This window comes from Aptenodytes patagonicus, chromosome 2, assembly GCF_965638725.1.
Source record: "Aptenodytes patagonicus chromosome 2, bAptPat1.pri.cur, whole genome shotgun sequence".
NCBI lineage: Eukaryota > Metazoa > Chordata > Aves > Sphenisciformes > Spheniscidae > Aptenodytes > Aptenodytes patagonicus.
This window is the reverse complement of record NC_134950.1, coordinates 49,550,143-49,575,785: the sequence shown is the minus strand read 5'-3', so window position 1 is coordinate 49,575,785 and position 25,643 is coordinate 49,550,143. Positions and strand designations below refer to the sequence as shown.

Sequence of the window (25,643 nt, the reverse complement as noted above, 5' to 3'; positions counted from 1 at the left end):
TAATTACTTTTTTTTTTTCCCCCCCCTCCTTTTGAGTAATGCCTGTCCCGGGCACGGCGCTGGGGCACCCCGCCCGCCTGCCCTGCCCTGCCCCGCCCGCCCACCTTCGCGGAGAGGCGCTGGCCGTCCCCTCCCTTCGCTGCCGCGCCCCGCCCCGCCGCGGCGCCGGCTGTGCGCGGAGCGGCGCGGAGACGCGCCTGGGGAGGCTGAGCCCCCCCAGCCGCCCGCGCCCTGCCTGCCCCGGCGTGCGGCGTCCCGGCGCGGCCCCCACCCCCCCCCGCCCCGCCGCGGCCGGCCGCCCGCCCGCCGTCCCGCGCTCCGCGGGGCGCAACGCGCGCAGGGTCCGCGCACGCGGGTCCCGTCCCGGCGGGGCGGTGTCGGCCCCCGGCCGCCATCGCGCACGCCCGGCCGGGTCGGGAGGGGAGAATGCGCCGGACCGGTCGGAGGAGAGTGGATGGTTACCGCAAGCGGAGCCTTGGGCTTTTCGGCCGGATTTCTTTTTTGGGGGTTTTGTTCTGTTTTCTTTCAGGCCGCACGCGCTTACCTGTGTCTGCTCGCCTTGCGGGGTTCAGAGTGGCTTCAGATGAATAAAAGAAATAATAAACCCAGAGATGTGGTTGCACGCACAGGAGGTGGGCTTTCCAGGGAAACGCCCTGCAATTGAAGACCTTTGAGCCTGAGCGGGGAATGGCGTTTCTATTAAAAGCTAGTAGATTCAGGGATTTTTTTCACTCTGCTTCAAAAAAAATGATTACTGATGCGTAACTTTTTTTAATCTGCCAATCATAAAGCACGTCAAAAAGGAGTGGGTCGGTAGATACATTTCAATGTTTGTTTACATTCAAATGCACCATTAAGAGCCAAAAATTCTAAAAAATATTCCGCAGCCTTTGCGCCTTACGGTTTCTCACTCTTTCAGGCCAGTAAGAGGGATCAATAACCTGGTTGCGTCTGGAAGCATAAGGCATTGGCTTACTCTTTGAGGTCACCAATATTGTGGGTGGCAAGAAGGTAGAGGGGGCGTAACCATGAAACGGTTGCAGTGGGACCCTTGCACGTTTGCGTGGGCATGAGAAATGCTGGAATGGCTGAAACCGCAGACGTGTCCCCCTCTTAGTCCTATGGGCAATCCATAGGGCACAGGCTACACAAGCGTGTGCCCTATGGCTTGCCTACAAACAAGTGCATCCTGGGCCCGGCGTGCTGGGAAAGCGAGAGGTGGACTGCAAGAGTTCTTTGGGCACAGGGCACTGTGATAACCTGTGATAACATACACAACTGCGTGCTGCAGTACCCCATGGCACGTTGCTGTTGCAGGCTGGCTCTGCTGTTGGTTGCACCATAAACATACAACACTGCACCAGGCTCCGTCATACAGACTCAGTGGGAGCAGAGGAAAAATGGCTGCAATGTTTCATTTTTTTGTTTCAACTAGTAAGGCCCGATTTGTCTTAAGAAGCAACCTCGTACCCCTGGCCTTCAGTTAGCTTCACCTGGCGTGTCCCACCTCAGGTGTTCACCTAAGCACATGGCGAGAGAACCTGCAGCCCCCTGCAGCTGTACCCAGCCCTTCGCTTTTCCATAGTGGGTTTTGCAGCTAGGTGAGAAAGCACAGGGCCTAATTTCTAAGTATTTTAATTCCTTATGCTCTGTTCAAGTAATTGTGGACATAGAAAGGGAATGAATTTGTCTGGACCTGCAATCATTTCCAAATGTAGTAACCCGGAATACTAACCTTGTGGTCGGAACTTCATTTTTTGAGCTTTTTAATTCTTTGTTTAGTGTCAGTGTGGGACAAACCCACATCTGTCAGAACCGGTGCCTAGAGTCGGTTGACCCAGACTGTCTATTTCAAAGCCCTAATTAACAATCTTAAAACTTTGGCCTGGCTTTGTACCACTCCTGTTTTCCTCCTCCTACATGCCGTTCGGTACTTGCGGTAACACACTGGACACCTACACTGAGCATGAAGTTCCTTCTGTGTTGTGAGAAGTCTGCAAGAGTTCAAGGGGAGACTGGGCAAATACTGGCAGGAGAGATATAGGCAGGCGTAGCAACGGGATGGGGTCATGGTACCCTCAGCCCAAGGCTGGTGGAAGTGTCATAGCTGGCAGCCTTGCTCTTTTCCTGGGCATCAGCTTACGGCCACAGCTGGATAGGCCGTTGGGTCTGACACAACATGGTTGGTCGCTCATGTGCTCCTGTGCTTCCGTGAGCTTCTCCCGGAAAATGTTGAGCCTTCCTTGGTGTCAGTAACGTCAAAGTTGCTCTGCTGTTCAAAAATCCAGTTGGAAATTCCACCTGACTGAGTAAATGCCTTTTTGTCGCAGCACTTTCTAGAGTCATTCACGCCGTCTTCATCACCAGGAAGCATTTGTGCAGCAGAGAGGTATTTGAAAATGGGCTGGCCTGCCCATCGGAAGAGTTATGTTGTGTAACTGCGGTAAATCCCTGCCCTATTTGCTATGTATCCGTGAGCTTATGGACACATTTCGAGGCTTTTGTTTGAACGTGAGGGAACTCTCATGGCTGGAGCTCTGAATTAACTTTCTTCCTTTGCAGTGCTTTTGACCGTGGATGTGCATGGATATGCTGGTATTTAAAGTTCCCGTGAGTGCATTCTTAGGGCTAGAGTCAAAGAACAAGAATGTGAGGGGAAAAGCAGTCCTTTGTTTCATGCTACTTTGGGCACAGAGACCCTACAGACGTCCGCAACAGTCACATTATTGCAGAATGAATCCTCCAACAGTGTTAAGTCAAACTTTGATAGCGTTATGCATCATAGACGTGGAAAAAAAAATTTTAAAAAAGTTACTTGTAATTTGGCTAGCTTGGAGCCCACTTAGTATATGGGATTATTAAAGCATAGGCTCAGTGAGCACATGAATACGTATGAAATACTGGAGAAGAATTAGTGTGACTTTTGTAGATGGAAGTTGTATCTCACAGATCAACTGCGATGTAATGCTGGACTCAGTAAGCGCATTGCTAAGGTTCACCTAATCAGTGCAGGAGAGTTCAAAAAGTCTGATAAAGCCCATCACCAAAAAAATCCTAGTGAAAACTGCAACAGCAGGAGAGTTTTTACTGTGATCATAGGTGGTTTAAAATGAGGAAAAGAAGAATTATGGAAGTTCTGCTGTAGGGGAGGTTGACAGCTGGAACCTGTCCATATATTCATAAAAGATGTGGGAAAGGAGATTAATAGTAACACAATAACAGTGGAGAATTAGTCATATTCATGACAGCCAAATCTAAGGCTGACTACCCAAAGTTACACAAGAATATTACCATATTGAGTGAACGGGTGATAAATTGATAACTGAAATCCTAAATTAATATAATAATGGAAAGATTAACTAAAGTGATAAGAACAGAATGACAGGCTCTAGCCTTGCTGTTACCTCGCTGAGAATAGATTTGGGATAGTTCTCTGGGAATATCATGAGCTCAGTGACCAACGTCAATCAAAGGGAAATAAAACAGCAGTAATTATTTGGAAAGAAACAACATAAACCTCTTTATGTTTAATTTTATATATTCTCTGCAACCACCGGTACCGTCATATGTTAAAAACAGTTTGCAATTCTATTAACCCATTTCATAAAAGGAGTAGTAGAAGCAAAAATGGCACAAAAAAGCAACAAGAAAAGATTGTGGTTATGAAGACTAAGTGGAGCAGGATTCTTGAGCTTGGAAAAAAGAAGTGGGTGTGGTATGGCAGACATCTACACAATTGGTGATGATACAGAGAAGATGAGTTGGGAAGGACTGCTTACTGTTTCTCATAGTCAGGTACCAGAATAAGTAGACCACGGATATTAAAAGCAGTGCCACGTTTGGTTCAGAAAGTTGTAAAATGCTTACTGTTGGAAGCTGACAGGGTATATGACAGGAAGGAATATTCAGTATTTTCTGTTTTCTGCTCTTTTTCTCTGAAAACCAGCTACTTTCTACTGCTGAGGGCAGCAGACTATTGAGCTAGAAGAGCAAACCAGTTCTTACTGCTTCCTTAGGTAGTTCAGAGTACTTTCCTGGCTGGCTGTGCTCAACTCCTCACAACATGTGGAGCAATATAACACCGACAAAGGATTGGGAAAACATGGAAGCCACTTTTCCCTGGGCAGCAGGATGGTGCAACCTTTGCTAGTCAAGTAACCAAGATCCCGCAGCCAGATGTTTATGTTGGAAGCATCCTTGGATGTGAAATTTGCTTCCCTGGTAGGCCACCTCAGAAGACAGAGACCCAGCACATATTTTGGTCAGGGGTTTCTGTTACTGTGCATTGTTAGTAAAATGTGCTAAATGTTCTTAATTTAGGTCAGACGTACTAATTACCTTAAGGGTGCCTGAACAATAAACAACAATGACCCTAACTGAGAAACTAATTAGCTTTGAAAATTTGGCTTTCTTAATCATCAAAGAAGATGGGATAAAGCTCATCTTTAATTTAGAGAATTATTATTATCAGTGGTCTGAAGCCTTACACATTACTCATTCCCACACGAGGGTTGGATTGAATAAGACTCTGGAGTCTGTAGCCTCATGCTTTTGCACTTCTCTTCTTCTCATAATAAAGTGCAAGCATAGTCTGAAATTTAAGATGAAATCTCCTATTTTGAAATTGCTTTCATTTAAGTGTCTGTCTAAATTTTAAGTTATATCAGTTTTACATCTCAGAATAACAAAAAGCACCTTCTGCACTTAAACTAGCTTTTCTTGTTTGTGCTTAGTAATTCTCATTATTATTATATGAAAACCACTATTTGCCTAACAAAAGGTGCACTTTTCATGATCTGAGTGTACCTGTTGTCACAGCAGATCTTGATTTTCATGTGCTTTTTTGGAACTGGGAAATAATCAGATATTTCATTGTGCTATTTCAAACAAATGCTGGTTAATGTCTTTCTTTGCCATTTAAATATATATACCTGCAGATCTTTATATAAAAAGATCTTTTTAGAAATTGATACAGTTTATTGAATAGTTTTTGTTTTAGTAAAATCAGTTTAAATACAGATAATGAATGTTCAAATTAAATTGAAGTAATTTATTTAAAATTGCATGGGCATATTTAACACTTGGATAAAAAAATGTCTCTTCAGGTGAAATGCCAGGAAAGTAGTGGCTGCCATGTCAGTTTATTTGGTCAGTTTATTTGGAAGTGAGGAACCAGAATATTCTACCTCTAAGTGACAATGAAGGAAATATTAAAGTTTTTCTTGACATGTTCAGGCCAAAACAAAGAACAAAAGGAAGCAAAAGACCTCACATTGAAAGTAGTTTCTTCAAAATTAGATCAAAAACTTGGCCCAAAACAAAAGAATTTAAAAGGAGGTGGTTGGTGATGAAGTGTCATAAACTAACCTAATGCAGAAAATTCAACAGTAGGAGTCAAAATATATCTTGCAAATACAAAATTCAGTGCAGCTTTTTTGTGTTTAACAAGTTCGTCTAAATGCTGCTTCTTCCTCTTTTCTTTTGATATGAGAAATGACAGAGACAGATCTACCATAGGTGATATGATCTAGACAGTCAAGTGGTAGCTATGAGAAGAACTAATGGTATTTATAACCAACTAATCTTCACTATTACCACAGTATAAGTATTTGTTTTCTAGAAGCGTACACACTTGGTCCTGAATTACAGGAAAAAGCATAAACAGGTTTCAGTGCAGAAACCCCTCACAGTAAAGGTTACTGTTGTTTCTCAGAAAATCTTAAGTCATTACTCAGGGGCATTTGAAAAGCAAGTGGCATCTTAAAAATTACTAGGAAAGGAAGAGAGGATGCAAAACAGAAAACACAATCATGCCACCGTGTAAATTCACGGATTTACACTTTGAATACTGCATGCTGGTCCAGTCATCTGAGAACACACCTATGGGAGGCAGAGAAGCTATCAAGAATGGAAATAAAAATGAGTGGTTTTCATATAATGAAACTGAATGTAGTGTCAGCAATGGAAGACAGTGGGTGGAAAGTCAGACGTGTGAGGAAAAGGACTATGACAGAGGTTTGCAATGTAGCAAGTGACATACGGAGAAAAATAGGGAATGTTTAGTCACAGTTTCTTGCAAGCTGAGAATTTAGAAGGTATCAAAGGAAATTATCAGGCAATAGCGATAAATAAAAGCAAGCGCTTTTACTTGTACAGTAAATAATCAAATGGTGCCACTCAGTGCTGTCATATTATGGAGGACAAAAGCATAAATACGTCAGAAAAAGGATAAGAAAAAAATAACACAGGGTGTGCTCATCAGTGGTTGCTAGAGACACAGGTCTGAACCCTTGACTTTGGAAGTCCCTAAATACTGATTGGCAGAGTTGGAGAGTGTACAGGGAAAAGACCACGCCACACATGCTTTGCTTCTTATACTTTCCCTCTAAACATCAGTTACTATCTGCTGTGAGAGAGAGGATGAATTTAATGGACCTTCAACAGGATGTGGTAAAGCAGTTTAATTCTATTCTCCTCTCATAAAGTCTGTCTGTTGAATTTTCCTAGAGATCTAGCAGAGGTGAAGGTGTTAAGTGATATGAGACAAATGTGATTTCTTGCTTTTTAAAAAGCTCATAGGGCACATTTAGAGTTTGGATTTAGTTCTGTATCATGCTTTCTTCTCTGTTTTCCTAGTTACATATAAAGAAAATTATTTGAGAAAGTAGTACATCTAAATGAAAAAAAAAATTATAACAATGAAAATAGCTTGTTGAATATTTTTAAACAGGAAGTATTTGTTCTGCACAGCTTTATTTTGCCTTACATCAAAGATGCATAATAAAATTGCATAGGAGGGGCTGATATGGGAGTTCCTTGAGTGTTATTCATCAAACATTTTTTTCATGTACTATCTTTACTAATCCTATGACTCCTTTTTACTCACATCAGGTATCAAAACCGAAACTTTCTATATCCATATTCCTTGCATGTAAGAGAACAATTAGGTAGAAATCACTCGAAGAATAGGTTATTTTAAAAAGAACAAGAGCACTCCCCTAACGCATTGGAGAGTTTCTATAATCTGCAAAACAGAGTTGGATATGGGTTAGAAAACTCTTTGAAACTATGAGAAAAATACATAGTAGTCTGAGTTATGGGAAATTTTAGATTTCCTCGACACAGTTTTGACAAAAAATGCTAAGACGTTACAGTAGTAATCAATCATACCCTGATAGCAGCTCAAGTATTCTTGGAGACAATACCAGACAGATTTCTTTACTAAGGTATCACTGAACTATAAATACTGCCATGTTACATTAACTTTAAAAGCCACGAATCTTAATTTAAAAGCAGGGACTGAGCAGTGAGAAAAGTTGTTTGAGAAAGTAATCTTGGAACGAGTGAGCACAGATAGATTCAAAACTGCCACAGTAGGTTCAAGTGCAGTGTAGACAAACAGCTTGGTAATAATTAAAGCTTCAGGTTTCATGAGACCAAATTTTGAGGCTGTAAAGCAACTAAGAGGCACCCACGGACTGAAATGTGAAAGGGACATGGAATCACATGAAGATAAAATTTCAGTAGTCTGGGCTTGAGTTTCAAGCAGAAGAAGTATGTAGATGGGGAAGAACTATGGACCTGCCTGGACCACTAAACACCTGACACAGGGCATTGTAGGTAATCAGGGAATTTACTGAAATGAGAAGGTTATTGATCTATAGGTCGGAAAGTACAAAAATACAGTGAGAATGGCAAAATATCTATCTGAGCTAGATCCTTCAAAGAAACTAAAGGAAATTATAAGAAGGTTTCTAACCACAGTACTATAGAGATAATATGAAGGGGACAAGTAGGGCCATATCCTGAGGATCAGGTGGAGATTAAGGGACATCAGATGTCACAGATCTTAATACTTTGCCCCAGTTTTAATAGAAGAAATTATGTATACGATTAAGGAAAGATTATCCAACAAGGATAGGAAATGGAAATGATCACGTCCATGGTGGATAAAAAAATAAGCATGTATGAAATCTGAACAGCCTGGATAATGTCCAGTAACAGTGATTTTAAAAGAACCTGCAATTTTGGGAGTGGTAGTTTATTTACTCTCATAGAATAGTAAGTGTGATAGATGTATCTGAGAAGGAAAAGTGGGATATCCAAAAGAATTCTTCATTTATCCTTAATACAATATGCTATAGCAGATTTTGAAAGGAAGAGTAACCACTAATGTGGAGTTCAAATCAGATAAATTCAATATGATTTTGGCAAAAGTAGATTGTGTCATGTTATAGTATATCTTTCTTTGATATCCTTTGATATCCTTTAGATGGGATCGTTGCAGTCAATTAAATAATAAAAATGAACATCAAAGGAAGTGAAATGAAAATGGGAATTAAAACAAGGACTATGGAATGATGAACATGATAGCTGAAGGGAAGACTACAATGAGATACATTGATAAGAGAGTTGTCCAGATGGATAGAGGCTAGAAATTATGTTTTCCAAGAACCAGTCTTGGAACAAGTTCTGCTTAATATCGTTATTCATGATACTGCTTTAAAAATTTAGATTAATGTTTGCATTAATAATCCATGGTGTGGATGATGCAACACTTGAAAAATCCGGACAGTGTTGATAGGAACAGGTAGGCCACACATTGTGAACTGGAATTACAGAAGTAGGATAAAATAGCATAGTAGAAAGTAATGCACATAGGGACTAAATCCAGAATTTTTACTCTAAACTGAAGGCTTATCAACTGGAGTTGGCACTTCAAGAGAGGGAACTGGATTTACTGGCAGATCACAGGAGGACTATCCTATCTAGAATGACAGGGAGTCATTTTAAGATCACAAAAATAATTTTCAGTAAAGACTGAGGAATTTTAGCGCTACAGTGCATAGTATTAGCAAGATGTTCTTTAAAATGACACTTCAAGTTTTTATCATCCATGCTTATAAAATAATATAAATTTGAACAGAGATAGAGAAAGGCTAATATAATAATAAGAGAAGGTATTTTAGAAAGTTTAAAAGTCTATTTAAGCTATCAAAGTGGAAGTTTTAGAGGAAATATGATTATTCTTTAAAATTCATCTGGAGAATCATCAGAGCTGGAGAGATTCTTAGGCATAATAATCTTACAAAAGGCATTGAATGTATAAGGTGTGTAACTATTAAAAGGGTGAAACTCTGTAGGTGTTTTTCAAATTAAGTAAAATAGGCAAGAAACCTTCATTGTTTAAATATGATGCTCGTGAAGTTTATGAAGTGTTTTACAGACTCGTACTTACTTTTAATATGCTGGCAATATTTGTTGCAGTGTCTTTTATTGAATTCAGTTTATCCCATGGATCATAGATTCACTTAATTTGTACATGGGACAGGAAGGAATTTTTACAAGTTTTGATGCACAGCTTAGGCTCCAGGGGAATTTTCATTCTCTTACTTCAAAGTTTGGAAGGTATCAAAGACTGGCAACAGTCAGGGATAAGATATCATCAATCATTAGACTTAGGATCAGAAAGTAATTTTCCCTCAGATCCCAGTATCGTAAGCCCTTGTTTTGGAATTCCTCCTTTATTTTTGCATCTTTTTCTAGAATGCCTGATATTTTATTTCTTTGGATCAGATAATTTAAGAATATTTCACATGCTCTGAATCTTTCTTGTATCAGAAGCCAAAGCAACATTTCTTCTCTCTCCAGGTAGAGAGAAGATGCCCCAAGACATAGCTTTTTGCTAAAAACCTAAACTTTTTATAACAAATGTCAGGAAGTCTCTGTGATGTCCTCCAGTGGATGTGCAAGGAAGGGTCAATGAACTACAATTTCTAATGGATTCTTCTGGAATTAACATTGGTTACTGACTGTAATACCATTCTCCACTGTGATGCTGGAGAGCTACCTAGAGTTTACAATACAAATGAGTCTGCAATGCTATACTGCAACCTCCTCATGAATACTGTTTTTAAAAGTCCTGTTAACTTTAGCAGAAGTAATTCTGGGATGCCCAGACACTTGCTAAGCAATTTTTGCTGTGGTGGTGTGAACATTTCATTCGTAATGAAAAAAACCCTGATTTCCTCTTTGGTAACTGAACAAAGATCAAAATAAATGTGCTGCAACTTTCAAACAAAGTCAGGTGAGAAAGAAACCAACACATCCGGGCAGAGAAAAAAACAGCAAACAGCAAATGTTGACTTCGCTGGTTTCTGTTACTGAAATTTTTGAGCATGTGAGAACAGTGATAGCAAGGAAAGCCACCTTGCTATTAAAATGAAGGATTTCATTGACACCAGCTGCTTGTCTCAGTCATGAAGAAGCAAGTGAATAATGTCTGAAGGGTTACACACAGAGAACAAAACAACTTTGAAGACTATACAGCTTTGCTTTGGACACCAAAGAGAGATTTTGCGTAATTTTGATTACTTTCATATTCAGTTGACCAAGTATGTATGATGTATGTCGGATAATTGTAACAATATTTTATCTGTATAACATCTGATACTGATATTTTTCCACTTCAACGTGTAGATAACTGTTTCTATTTATTGCTGAAGTTTCAGGGTCTTGGAAATGTCATCATCCGCATGGAGGAGTGGCTGATATGCCAGAGGGTCGTGCTGCCATCCAGAGGGACCACAACGGGCTGGAGAAATGGACCGACAGGAACCTCGTGAAGTTCAACAAGGGGAAATGCAAAGTCCTGCACCTGGGGAAGAACAACCCCATGCAACAATATATGCTGGAGGCCACCCAGCTGGAAAACAGCTTGGCAGAAAAGCATCTGGGGGGTCCTGACGGATATCAGGTTAAACATGAGCCAGCAATGTGCCTTTGCCACAAAGGAGGCTAATGGCATCCTGGGCTGCGCTAGGAGGAGTGTGGGTCGAGGGAGGTGATCCTTCCCTTCTACTCAGCACTGGTGAGGCCACACCTGGAGTACTGTGTCCAGTTCTGGACTCTCTAGTACAAGAGATACATGGACATACCGGAGAGAGCTCAACAAAGGGCCACAAGGATGATGAAGGGACTGGAGCACCTCTCATATGAGGAAAGGCTGAGAGAGCTGGGACTGCTCAGCCTGGAGAAGAGAAGGCTCGGGGGGGATCTTAATAATGTATATAAACACCTAAAGGGAAGGTGCAAAGAGTACGGAGCCAGGCTCTTTTCAGTGGTGCCCAGTGACACAAGGCGAAGGGATGGCTCCCTAAGCTTTCTGCACTTTGAAGTCTGGCTGTGCACGTCTCAATGGTTAGGACTCTGCATAGCTTCAGGTATGAAAACCTGTCCCTGCTGAAGTCATTGGCAAAAATCCCAGTATTTCACTCCCGGACTTTAACTGTAGCATTCGTTAGTAAAACAGTGATATGATGGAGCAATTCTGAGAGTTTCCTTGCTCCCAAAGCCACAGAAAGTCAAGCTCTAAGAGGACAGATTTAGAAGACAACTGAAACAGGGGACTGGAAAAGTGTGAATGCAATACTACTGCGGTGATAGAAGTATTGCTATGCTATTCTATGAAATGATACTGCTGATTGTCCTTAACAAATATTCTATTCTGACTGTTACTCCTGCCATCTGTTCTTTCTTTCCCTCTGACTCCCTCCCCTTCCCTTTTGCCTTTATATTCTTGCTGATTTGCTGATGTTACCACATCAGGCAGTGTATCCTCTCAACTCACTAATAAGCTATGATTTGTTATTTGTCCTGCATTCATGACACTATATGTATTCTGCACTTTGCTTTGCATTCATGACACTATATGTATTCTTAAAACTTCATTAAATTCCCCAGCATAAAAAATAAGGGCTGTATTCTGTCATTTAGCCTGGTGCAATTTCCTAGACCTTAATTTTTGCACTGGTGAAAACTCAGGAAATTTAAGAAGAGAATCTGACATAAGCTTTCTTTAGTTCTCTGCTCTGCAAAAATGAAGTTGAGAATACTTTTTAGGAGTCTAAGCTATATGCACACCTGCATATGAACATTAAAATTTTCCTTTAAGCTTAGCAAATATTGGGCAAATATTTAGACATAGAATATATAATTAATGGTGTGTTATTAAGGATGTTTTTAGAATGTGGATTGCCATAGAATAATTTCCAATTGAAGCATAACAGTAAATATTAGGGCATCATTTTTAACAGAAAATATCGATTCACTAACAAACTTCTTTTATAATGCTTTTGCTTTGATTATACTTTAGCAATGTAGCAACTGACGCAGTAGCAATAAAAGGAAGATAATAGAATAGCAATATTGTGATGTGGACAGGGTAGAACAAAGGGTAAGAGAATTTAATATCAAGGACTAAATCTAAACATCTATTTTAACAATACAGAGTTCTGATCAGAATATGTGAGAGAACTATTATAAAAGTAATGAAAGAACCTTGCTGGAACACAGCGAAAGGCGAAAGTGGCAGTTTGACATGAAAGCTTGCCAGAACAACTATTGTTTAACTCCAATTAATGAATCAAACACAATTTGTTCAGGCAAATGAGGGACTCTAGTTCAAAGTTGCATGTCATTATTTTTCTGGTAAAAGATTTGGCTAAGTTCCTAATACATTAGTCTATCATTCAGACTGGTTTCTGTTGAAGACAGAGCTACAATCTATGTGCATATCATTGTACTGTAGACATGTTCCCCTGTTCTCTTTCCTACAGCATCAGATGAAAACTTTTTCTGGAAGGTGAACCTTCCTGGAACGGGAAGTCTCTAAGAGAAATTTCAGTATTTTTATGTACATAATAGTATTTTTTTATACGGTAATATCATGAAAAACTCTGCAATTGCCAATGAGAATGACAGCTAGAATGAAAGTGAGTCACAACCACTTGGGATTCTATGTGCAAACACAGAATTGCCCAAGAATGTTTTTCTCTCTTTTTCTGTGTAAATTGAATATTTAGGTCATCTGATTATTTAAACAAAATCACAGAGTTAATTTAACAAATGGAAGTATGAATTTAACAAATGCAAGTATGTCTTCAAACCTTAATTTTCTTATAATCAAGAAGAAAAACTATTTAATACTGTAGAGAAAATAGTCATTTGGCGGCGTTTATATACTGTGGCATGTCAGAAAAATAAAATAGTATTGCAGACACAAGGAAGAAAGTAGAATTACTAAACAGGTTTTGAAAATATTACATCGGATATTAGTTTTGTAGCTGTATTGTTTTGTAATTCTATTACTACGTCTTGTACTGCTACATCATTTCTGGAATGCAATCTGGCCGCTGTCATTAAAGACAACAAAAAAAGTTTTTACAAATATATTAATGACAAGAAGAGAGCCAAGGAAAATCTCCATCCTTTATTGGATGCGGGGGGGAACATTTTCACCGAGGATGAGGAAAAGGCTGAGGTACTCAATGCCTTCTTTGCCTCAGTCTTTAACAGGCAGACCAGTTATCCTCGGGGTACTCAGCCCCCTGAGCTGGAAGACAGGGACGGTGAGGAGGATGAACCCCCCATAATCCAAGAGGAAGCAGTCAGTGACCTGCTACGCCACCTGGATGCTCACAAGTCTATGGGGCCGGATGGGATCCACCCGAGAGTGCTGAGGGAGCTGGCGGAGGTGCTCGCCAAGCCGCTCTCCATCATTTATCAGCAGTCCTGGTTAACCGGGGAGGTCCCCGATGACTGGAGGCTTGCCAATGTGACGCCCATCTACAAGAAGGGCCGGAAGGAGGATCCGGGGAACTACAGGCCTGTCAGCCTGACCTCGGTGCCGGGGAAGATTATGGAGCGGTTCATCTTGAGGGCGCTCACAAGGCATGAGCGGGACAACCAGGGCATCAGGCCCAGCCAGCACAGGTTCATGAGAGGCAGGTCCTGCTTGACCAACCTGATCTCCTTCTATGACCAGGTGACCCACCTAGTGGACAAGGGAAAGGCTGTGGATGTGGTCTACCTGGACTTCAGTAAGGCCTTTGACACCATCTCCCACAGCATTCTCTTAGAGAAGCTGGCGGCTCACGGCTTAGACAGGTGTACTCTGCGCTGGGTCAAAAACTGGCTGGACGGCCGGGCCCAGAGAGTTGTGGTGAATGGAGTTACATCCAGTTGGCGGCCGGTCACGAGCGGTGTTCCCCAGGGCTCAGTTCTGGGGCCGGTCTTGTTCAATATCTTTGTCAATGATCTGGCTGAGGGGATCGAGTGCACCCTCAGTAAGTTTGCAGACGACACCAAGTTGGGCGGGAGTGTTGATCTGCTCGAGGGTAGGAAGGCTCTGCAGAGGGACCTGGACAGGCTGGATCGATGGGCCGAGGCCAACTGTATGAGGTTCAACAAGGACAAGTGCCGGGTCCTGCACTTCGGCCACAACAACCCCATGCAGCACTACAGGCTTGGGGAAGAGTGGCTGGAAAGCTGCCTGTTGGAAAAGGACCTGGGGGTGTTGGTCAACAGCCGGCTGAATATGAGCCGGCAGTGTGCCCAGGCGGCCAAGAAGGCCAATGGCATCCTGGGTTGTATCAGAAATAGTGTGGCCAGCAGGAGTAGGGAAGTGATCGTGCCCCTCTACTCGACCCTGGTAAGGCCGCACCTCGAATACTGTGTTCAGTTTTGGGCCCCTCACTACAAGAAGGACATTGAGGTGCTGGAGCGTGTCCAGAGAAGGGCAACGAGGCTGGTGAGGGGTCTGGAGAACAAGTCTTATGAGGAGCGGCTGAAGGAACTGGGGTTGTTTAGCCTGGAGAAAAGGAGGCTCAGGGGAGACCTCATCGCTCTCTACAACTACCTGAAAGGAGGTTGTAGCGAGGTGGGGGTCGGTCTCTTCTCCCAAATAACTAGCGATAGGACGAGAGGAAATGGCCTCAAGTTGCGCCAGGGGAGGTTTAGATTGGATGTGAGGAAAAATTTCTTTACTGAAAGAGTGGTTAAACATTGGAAGAGGCTGCCCAGGGAAGTGGTGGAGTCCCCATCCCTGGAGGTATTTAAAAGACGTGTAGATGAGGCGCTTAGGGACATGGTTTAGTGGGTGGTGGTGTTGGGTCGACGGTTGGACTGGATGATCTTAGAGGTCTTTTCCAACCTCAATGATTCTATGATTCTATGATTCTATGATCTAGTACTGCTACACCTAGTCTGTTTCCTTGCTCTGCTGGATACAAATGTCCTAGGGAAGGATATCTTTAGGTGTATTAGAGAGAGGTATGCAAATAGTATAAAGAAAATGAAAAATGTGTTACAGAAGTGTAATGTTTCAGCTAATGAATGACATGCATTAAACTAGCCTTGAGAATCTAAAAATAGTCATTTGAATTGGTAACCAAAAAAGGCCTTTCCTTTGGCAGCTACGTGTAGACATTTTTATTTTATTTTCATTCTATTTCATTCACTGTTGAGTCTTGCTTTCTCATCTATAGGTGAAAGTAGCAAATGAAGATGTTGGCAGTGAATTGCTTTACAGCATTTCATCTTTTGTTAGAAGAAAAGAAGTAAGTCCCAAGGTTCCTGTGGCTTCTCTTGACTGGTACTTGGAAATCTGTACAACTCTATCATATTTCTTCATTTTCCTCTCACATAAATATTTGCATTTAAAACAGTTTCCTAGGACATGTCTCCAAAGTGTCTTTGAATATGCCCTCCTATTGGGAACAATATAAACCCCAAGGGCTTACTTCTTTTTTTTTTCCCTAAAGAGTAGTAAAATATGCAGATACGAAGGATTTCTGAGAAGTACAACATTTGGAAAGGTCTCTGTGCAGGGGATTGGGAATTGTGAAAGGGCAGCAGTATTTCTTGTGAGTGAGGAAACAGATAACTGTTGAGCTCAAGGAGAAGAAAAAGGAGGGAACAGAAAATTTTGAAACTCAAATTCCAACATTGTGCTACTGAAATCCAAAATAAAGTTGTAGACACAATTTTCATTTCACAAATACAGTTTGACATACTACAAAATGTTCCTTGCATTCTAACCATATTTTCTTTTAGCTCGTATGAACTTCTGTAAATGTGTTAGTGTTACTATCATTAGGCCAATTCAGTTAGTGTAAATAGGAATGTAGGTGAAATGCCAATGGCCAATTTGTTGTAATCAAATGGCAACTGGAGGTTCTGTAAGTACAATTAAATGACACAATGGTACCAATGCAGGTGGCAGCTTGAAATACTGCCAGTACTTTGGCTGTCTTACTATTACTATTCTGTATGCATCTAGAAGTGCTACCAAAAAAATATGGAAAAGGTTTGCAAAAGAGCCACTGTTTCAGTAAATGTGGGATGAAATGATTAGGGCTTTCTTAGAGTATTGATTACATGATGACTAGAGATGAGCACTCTTTATCTCCATTCAAAAGCATACATTCATGATCAAACAAACTCTTACGTATCAGTGTGACAAGTTTCAGAGGAAAGTGTTTCAGAAAGTTTTTATTTTTATACCTTCTAGATTTAATTCCATGAGATTAAAAAAAATACTTTCTTTAATCTACACTATGTAAAGTTTCATTCTTTGTTCTGAAATGAGCATTTTAAGAGAAGTCTGTTCTCTGTGATCTCACTAGGGCTAGTACACACAACATACGCAGAAATTGTATACCTGGCCAGCTAATGTTTCTAAATGAAAACTTCCTGCTTAGGTTGTTTACATTTGGATTCTTCTCAGTTTTCTGTGGCCAGTAAAGAATAAAAGCAATTAAAATATTTAGAGAGATTACTTCATTTCAAAGAAAAGATACTGTTTTCATTGTTGATTTAAGAAAAGCAAGCAGATAATACATCCTTTTCGGGTTCTTAATCTTGACTTGAATGGTTTGATGTTGAGTATAACCAGTAAAATCTGTACTTTTAGAACTAGTACAAGCCTTTAAGATTATTTCTCTATATGTTTACCTGACTCTTTAGTTGGCTTCAGCACTACAAAGTAGGGTTTGCCCTAATTGATACTAGTCATATATATGTGATCAACACTAGTCCGAAAAGGGGTGCAGTCTGAAAATATAAGATAGAGTCCTTCTATATACCCTCCATTCTGCAAGGCCGGCTATGACCTTCATCAAGACCATTAAAGAATCATCCTACAAGAAGATAGGGAAATGAAAGCTGCTTAGTTGAATTGTATTGAAATGTGAAATTCTTTATTCTCATGCATATCTCTGAAACATTATTTAAGGAAATGTAGAAATAATTCAGAAGCTAAGCCAATGCTGGCATAGGTATTCAGAGTCAATCAAACAGAGTCTTGAAACCTGCGTACATTCTTAGAGATGTATGTAAAGATGTATTATGTTGTGTAGTTTACATCGAAGGCCATGTAATATCCTAACTGACATACATGCAATTGTATGGGTGACTTCACTGGTGTTTTGGGCATATTGATCTCCTACCAAATTTTGCTACACACAGGAATAGATGTAGGATATTTCTTATTCAACTGATTTTCTTTTTAAATTGCTTCTATTTCTAAGTTTTACACATGCTTATTGCACAGCTGGCTTTAGGAAAGAGCAAAATTAGCAGGTACATAGACTGTCAAACTTCTGGGACAGTGTAAAACAGCCTTCGTAAGAGGCAGAGGAAACGGATGACTGTACAGCCCTGTGTACCCACACTGAACTTGGTGGCTGCACAGTTGCCTCCAAAGAACCAGTCCAAATAGGTGGTCGGCAGCTGTCTTTGGTTCCTTCTTGTAACAGCATTTGTATCTTGGTCCACTCATCTCTCAGGCTTTGCTCGAAGGCCAGCAGCCCAGTTCTGCCCCTGACCCCCAGCCCAGCCTCACCCTTTCCTCTTTCCCATGGCAGGAGCAGCCCCGTCCTGCGCACACCGCAGCACCCAGTATGGGAGGATAATGCATATAACCCTCCCATATAACTCCATATGGGAGGTTGAGTTGGCTGCTGTCTGTGAGGCAGGTGTTCCAGACTTTTAAATCCAATCAGCTTGTAAATGAGGGATTTTTCAAGGACAAAAGTGGGAAGAGAAAAAGAAGTTTCTGGACCTCTCTGACACTTTCTACAGCCTCCTGAAACCTCCCTGTCCTGTCCCAAGCCTCTCCCCAGCTTCATAGCCTGGAAAGTCACTGAGCTCTTCCAGCCCCCAGAATCCACACAGGCCTTTTCTGTTCCCTCCAACACAGCTCCCTGACTAATCCATGTATCTCAACCCCACCTCATCACATACAGGCGTCTCTTGAAGCCCTCTGAGCCTTCCTATGCTGCCAGATCTCCAGTGTCTGACCAAACTCCCAGTTTCCCCTATCCTAACCCTTGCCACCACCTGGTTTTGTCTACATTGTTGAGGTGCCTCAAGCCAGTTCTGAGATTAGTTTTGAGATATACGTGCCCTGAAACATGTTAATACTCAGTCTTTATCCTACCATAATTCAGATAAATCATTATCTCAAAACAGCATTCATAGAACTATGAATCATTCATTTTGTTTCCAGTCACCTGAAGTTACTAGAAGCTTTTAACTCTGGTGCTAACTTAACTTTTTGGTTTGAAAGACTGGCCAAGAGTCTTTCTTCTGCACTTTAGGTACTGAAGTCACATTAAGTCGTGAACACGGTCTCCCAAGTTCCCTCACTACTCTGTAGGGTGAGATGGGGCCCCTGCAAAAAGGTTTGGTGGTGAGGGGATTCACCTTTGGGAGGCGCTTCTCTCTGCTCTCAGTCGCTACTGGCCTTGCCTAGGGGTCTCAGCTTATTGTCCTATATTAGATGGTATAAAACCAGGCAATTCTGTCTTTGCTTATTTGGGGGAAAAAACAGAACATAAAATGATATTTTGACTTCTATTTTTGCTTTTTAGTAACTTATCACTCTTACTGTCCCTGTCACTTTACATGGAAGCATCTTGTACCCAGCTTTAAAGCTCTTTCAAACTTCCACTTCTGTCTTTATTGCTGTCCTATTATTTGTTCTGGCCCTAATATGATCTTTTTGCACTGTTCCGTGCATTTCTGTAACAATTTCTTCCAGGGCTGGAATACCATTATAAAATCAGTTGTGATATCTGAAGGGAATTGACAGTTAATAAAGGCTAGGGAATTTACCCCTGGAGACTTTTAAAGTTTTCTTCAACTTGTACCATATCTTGATTATAAGAAAATAAATTACACTAAAATAAAAGATGCCTATTTGTTGAAAGAAACATGCCTAAGCTGCACCTAACAATGTAATACTATATCCTGTCAAGTGATGATTTACAGAACCACAAAATCACAGAATAACTGAGGTTGGAAGACACCTCTGGAGATCATTGTATCCAACCCCTCTATTCAGAGCAAGGTCAGCTGGAGCAGATTGCTCAAGACTGTGTCCAGCTGGATTTTGAATATCTCCAAGGATGGAGACTCCACAAACTCTCTGGGCAACCCGTGCCAGTGCTTGACTATTCTCATAGTAAAAAACTTTTTTCTTTTGTTTAAGCGAAATTTCCTGTGTTTCAGTTTCTCATTGCCCCTTGTATCACTGAGAACAGCCTGGCTCCACTTTCTTTCTTCCTGCCATCAGGTATTTATACACATTGACAAGATCCCACCTGAGACTTCTGCAGGCTCAAAAGTCACAGCTCTCTCACCCTCTGATTGCATGTCAGATGCTCCCAGCCATTAATCAACTTTGTGGCCCTTTGCTGGACTCTTTGCCCCTTGATCCATTTCTCCAGCCTGTAAGGTCCCTCTGGATGGTGGCATGACCCTCTTGTGTATCAGCTACTCCTCCCAGTTTTGTGTCATCTGCAAACTTTCTGAGGATACACACTCTGTCCTACCACCCAGGTCAGTAATGAGGATGCTTAGCAGTATCAGACTCAGTGTCGACCCCTGAGGTACTCCAGTAGTGCCTGGCCTCCAGCTGGACTTCATGCATCTGGTTGCAACCCTTTGAGCCCAGCAGCTGAGCCAGTTTTCAGTCTACCTCACTGCCCACTTATCTAGCCCATACTTCAATATTTTGTCTGAGAATGTTATGGGAAACAGTGTCAAAAGCCTTGCTAAAGTCAAAGCAAACAACATCCACTGTTTTTTCCCCTTGTCCAGCAAGCTAGTCACTTCATCAGGTTGGTCAGACAGGATGTCTCTCATAAATCCATGCTGACTACTCCCAGTCACCTTCTTATCCTTAATATGTTAGGAAATGGCTTCCAGGATTACATCGTCAATCACCTTCCCTGGGATTGAGGTGAGTCTGACCAGCCTGTAGTTCCCTGGATCCTCCTTCTTGGCCTTCTTCAAGATAGGAGTGACATTTGCTTTCTTCCAAGCCTCAGGAACCTCCTGCAATAGCCACAATTTTTCAAAGATAATCAAGAGTGGCTTTGCAGTGTCATTAGCTAGCTCTCTCAGCACTCAGTCCCACGGATATGTGTATGTTCAGTGTGTTTAAATGTTCCCTGACCTGATCCTCCTCCACTGAGGGTAAGCCTTCCTGGCCCCAGACTTTCCTTCTTGTCTCAGGGATGTGGGATTGCTGAAGGCTGGTCTTACCAGCCGTTGATGATGGCAAAGAAGGTGTTGAGTACCTTGGCCTTTTTCATGTCGTAGTGGAGGAATTACACCAGAAGCAGCAAGTGAACACAAGTTTCCAATGCAAGGAGTCAACATAGCATAGTTAATATGACCCTCAGATATACAGAGACTGGGGAAGAAAACAGAAAGTTTACATCTGTATCCAATACTGGTGAGAACAGTACCAGAACAAAGTACCTGATTCTTATGGTAAAGAATTTAAAGGCAACAGATAAAAAGCTGCAATTATTATTTGAAAACTGGTAGATACTCTACACTATGAGAGATTTTAAAAGCTCAGCATGTTAAAAAAAAAGGGGTGGGGGAGTTGGAGACTCATGCTTCTGAAGATCTTAAACCAAGACCAGAGAGTTTTCAGAATGATTACTTCTTAAGACCAAAAGGATGCTTAAGTTTTAATCAAGCGCAAGTTACTGGGCCTACTGGTAGAGGAGTTGACCTATGATGTAAAAAAAGGTCAAAAGATCAGATACTGTAACAGTTCTTTCTGTTTAAGTTCTCAGAATATTGAATGGAGATAGGCTGTTACTTTCTGTATACCATATGACACACAAGAAATTAACCCCGACTGAAACTTTTAATGGCAATTGAAGAAAGAAGAAACATTTTTACGCTTGGCATAATTTTAGTAATATATAACAGCACATTCTCTGTGTTGTTCAATAAAACTCCTCATGCAATTCTGCAGGCATCGATAACCCTTATGGCGGCGTTTAACTGGTGAGCTTGGGTGTCGTCCACGGTGCTTCCTGCAGCCTTGGCCCTGTGCTTGCCCAAACAGAGACATAGGTATCAGCATATTGGCATACAAAGGGCTGTCCACGTGCACAAGTTCCCGTCCAGTGGAAATCAGGACACAGAGGAGAAGAGATGGTGGGAAGGTGGGATGATTTTGATTTCTGTCAGGACATGGTTGGGGTTCTCTGCTTGATGTTGGAGCACTCCCAAGTCTCACTATGTGCGCTAGAATATACATAGAATTGTTATACTATGGAAAGCTGTTTTCAAATTCCAAAATAAGTATTTAATTATTGATAGAGAGTAGAAGGATATTTTAAATAATCTCACATATTTCACTTTGCATATTACTTCCAGATTGCTTACATTTGGTCATTTTTTTTTTTTCCATTCACTTTATAATGCTCAAAAATAATCTGCAAATATGTGCCCAGCTTGAAAAAAAAAATTAAAATTGCCTTGCATTACTAGGGCAAAACTTTGAATCTGGAATGAGGTATCTCAGTCCCTAGTTGATGTTTTTACCTTGGTAAAGACACACTGTTCCTGCTGAGATCAATTTCAAGTTCCATAGAATTTTGTTATGATGTTCTGGTTTGGTGGCTACAGAAACCACAAAAGAAGACCCTTTGTGATTTCTACAATGTGTAGAGTACATTTTGGATAAAATTATAATCCCAGAAGTATTCATTTAGAATGTCTTTATCCTGATGGCACCCCACGTTAAAATCTTGAAATTTTAGCAGTTTAATTTCATAAGGATTTTTCCTGTAAAATCTCAGCATTATGGCTTGCATTCACAAGAAATGTTAAAACTCTGACAATAACAGAGCAATTAACAGATGAAACGCTTGTTTAATTATTGTGTTGATCAGATCTTATTCTGTCATGGAAAGAGGAAGCTGACCAGGTCCACCTCATCCACCCTGTGTTAGTGATACATTCATTTAATATCACCACCTTAAGTAGCTTATACACACGCACATACAATTTTCTTTCACTCACTCATGCTCTTTCATGTTATTCAGTTTTACATGCTTTACAAGGAGAGGTGTGGTTGTTTCTTTATTTTTGTAATTCCCTTGCCATGTTCTGTTTAAATTATTCCATTTGAAAGCATAGACAAGTTGATACATGTACGTTAGTTTCGGCACACGTTTAACATTTATTAGTTTAGATGTTTTTTGAGATTATAAAGGAAGATGGCTGCAAAACCAAAATACTTTCCAGTCTAATTAATTTATACCCTTTCTTGTAATCAGTTTGGTTTATGTATCTTGTCTCTCTTTCATTTGATCTCTACTTTTGTCTGATATTCAAAAGAATGAACATCTTATTTAAAAAATATAAAACAGTTTTAATTTCATTCTTCATTGTGTTGTTATGAGCAAATGACATTAAGAAACTTTTATCTTTGGTACGTTATTGCACTGTTGACTACCACAGAATGAAACAGAGCTTTAGCTAATTATGTGAAGATTAAGCAGACGTGAGTTCACATTATATCAGAATATCATATACTATCTATAATATTACCAGAATATATATATCTCATTGACATATGCGGATCCAGCAGAGACCTGGATTATGAGGGTGCACAACTGTATAGACAGCATGAGCTATCCATGACAGGACAAACCTTCCTGGGTTTTAATCCACCTTGAAACTTGTTCTTGAGTTCTTGTGTGAAGAATTAAACTATACATTAGAAGAAAGAGTTGGTCCTTCAGATTTCAAGCTATATCATAAAACACCATTTTTGGTGCAACTCAGAATCAGAAATATGGTCATGACAGTCCTGCTTGTGGGCCTGACTCTGCTTCTTGGAGCCTTTTATAGAAATTTAAATCTTTGCAAAGTAAATGCAAATTAGACTTTGATCTTGTTTTATGACTTTGTGCTCACTTTTTAGAATACTAAATAAAAACACAAAGACGAAGACAGTTGCAAAAGAGTACAATCCTGTCACACGTGTTTCTTTCTCATGATAAAATGAGAAAATGGCTTACAGGGAGACACATTTTTCATAATTTTCCATTATAGGGAGCTGCAATGAAAATATGCCAATCAGAATGCATGGAGGAAGAAAGGAAAGAAAATATGGGTGAGTAATCAATAATATCCAGTTGGATTTAATAAACCACCCAAACAACTGGTATTAGAAAAGGGAAGAAGAAAGAAAAATGACAAATACAGAAGTCAGACATTATTGGCGTAGATGGTGGTGTTCAAACATAGGAGTAGAGATCCCTGAAGTGACTTACCAGCGTTACTAAGGTATTTTATACAGTATATAGAAAATACATTTCGTCACTTATCCACCTGTAAAAACTAAGCCTGTATCTGCAGTAAAGAAGTTTATATCTTGAACATTTAAGAATAAAAAAGTCATTTTTCCAGTTAAGCTTACATGAACTGTGTTTCTAATATACATGTTTTGATTGGCTATTGTATACAGATTTAGGTATTCTGTATGAAAATAGCCTCAATAAAATCTGCTGAGGCACCTGTACTGACACTGAAATTGAAATCTCATTGTCAGTGCCTTTAAAAAGAGTAGAAATTCTTTCTAACCTCTCAGTTAAATTAATTCATGAATAATTTAAAATGTCATTAAATGCCTTGAAACTGACATTCATCATAGAATTCATAGCATTGGACCTATTCAGACTCACAGAAACAAAACAGTGGACTCCACCAGCCTCACCAGCTGACAGTCAATGGAGGCCAAAACATTTATACTGTCAACTTATTCAATTGTTGATATTCATGGTGCTTGAATTCCTCACCTTTATCTATCATCATCTTTACTCTCCAGCCCTCCAGTCTTTCAACATCCTTTGTGCTCCACCCAATGGCTTTGGGGAAGTCCTCTTTTATGTTTTCGTTCTTCAGGGAACCACCATCCCTCCGAGGCGCTCATTATCCTAGGAAAGGAGGTTGCTACTCAGTATGGAGTACAGTGAGTCAGTCAAACTGTGTTTACAGACTTTGCAAAGATAGCATTTTTTTTTCTGCAGGACAACAGTGTGTTCAAGTCAGCCTCCTTCCTCATTTTCTCTCCTCCCAGTCCTCTCCCTTCCCATCCCCAGGGCTTGAAAGGCTGAGCAAGCCATACAGGACACTGCCTGAAAATTATGAAAAAAAAAAACCTAGAGAGGAATTAGAGGAGGGATAACAAGAGTAAAAGAGGAACGAGAGGGAAGAACTGAATGGACAGATGGGAAAGAAATTCAGAAAGGAGAGAAAAGGAATGAATGAGTAGAGGAAATAAGGTAACAAGATTGGGCAAGAAGTAAAAGAAAATAATGAAATAAAAAAAAATACAGCAAAGAATATGGAAATATGAAAATAATTAGGAAGCAGGAAAAATGAATCAAAGAAAAATAAAGCTACGTTGAAAAGCCAGCTTTTGAAAAGATTGTTTTCTTTTCAGTGCTGGAGAAGAAATAAATACTACTTTGAGAAATGTCACAGCATAAGCTAGGGGCATGATTCACAAAAACAGAGATATGAAAACAAGGAGGAAGTTGCAAAGGGTACCCCAAAATAAAAAAAAAGGTAAAATGGAAGGTAGAGGAGGAGTAGCTTAGGCCTTTTTAATGTTCTCGCCTCCTTTCCTTACTAATGAGCTTTCCTTACTCCCTGAGCAGGGAGTGTTTGGCTAATGGAGTCTCAGCCCCGGGGCAGACAGGAGTGCCTCACCTCACCCAGTAGCCAGCACCGTTTCGGGAGCGGTGTTCACAGGCTGGAAAGAGGCTCCAGGAGAATCCCAGTGCGTGTCCAGCAAGGAGAAGGGGTGGACAACTCCATACCAAAACACATGCCCCTTTCTTCTTCCAAAGAAGAAAAAAAAAAGGTGGCTTAGTGTTGGTGGTACAGCTCAAAAAGCTCTCAGCACTTCTTTCCTGTGTGTGTTTAATACAGGCTCCTGGAGCCTTGTTATAACTGGAATGGGGAGGCCCAGTTTTCTCCATCATCTGTGCTGTTTTCAGCTGGTATAAAACTACTGGCCTCATGGCAGCGACTGCCTTTTTGCCTTATTGGAAATTACAAGTGAATTGAAGTCCTCTGTTGGCTAACGGGGCACCATGGAATTAGGCCAACACAGTGGTTGTGCATTATTCAGCAGTCGGACTGATTTAGATTTAAGGAGTTTCCAGTCTCTAAGCAGGTAGGTAGACCCTGAGGAAAATAAAGTTCAGGTTAGACTTGTCGGCTTGTCTACAGAAGGCAAATTCAAGGGTCTGTACCCTGATCTGGTACGTGCAGATCTTCTTATGAATTTGGCTAGGTAAAAAGCAAAACAACAGAACACACACACACAAAAAAAAGACATGATACTAGATGGGTTTTCTCATGCTTTTTGCTTGATCTTCATGTGATATGTTTAGTCACATGACAGCGCCAAACTCAGGCATATGGATGCAAGTGAAACTGTCGTCTCACACTTACTAGAACTGGGCAAATAT

The 25,643-nt window shown here is 40.7% G+C and overlaps 1 long non-coding RNA gene across 1 annotated transcript; it reads right to left on the bottom strand.

Moving 5' to 3' along the window:
- Positions 1-20,991: 20,991 nt before the first annotated feature.
- On the bottom strand, positions 20,992-24,094 carry LOC143157393 (uncharacterized). Its single transcript, XR_012994778.1, has 2 exons — positions 23,961-24,094; positions 20,992-21,396 (listed from the first exon to the last, which is right to left on the bottom strand). It is a non-coding gene; the product is annotated as an uncharacterized LOC143157393 (long non-coding RNA).
- Between the last annotated feature and the right edge of the window lie 1,549 nt (positions 24,095-25,643).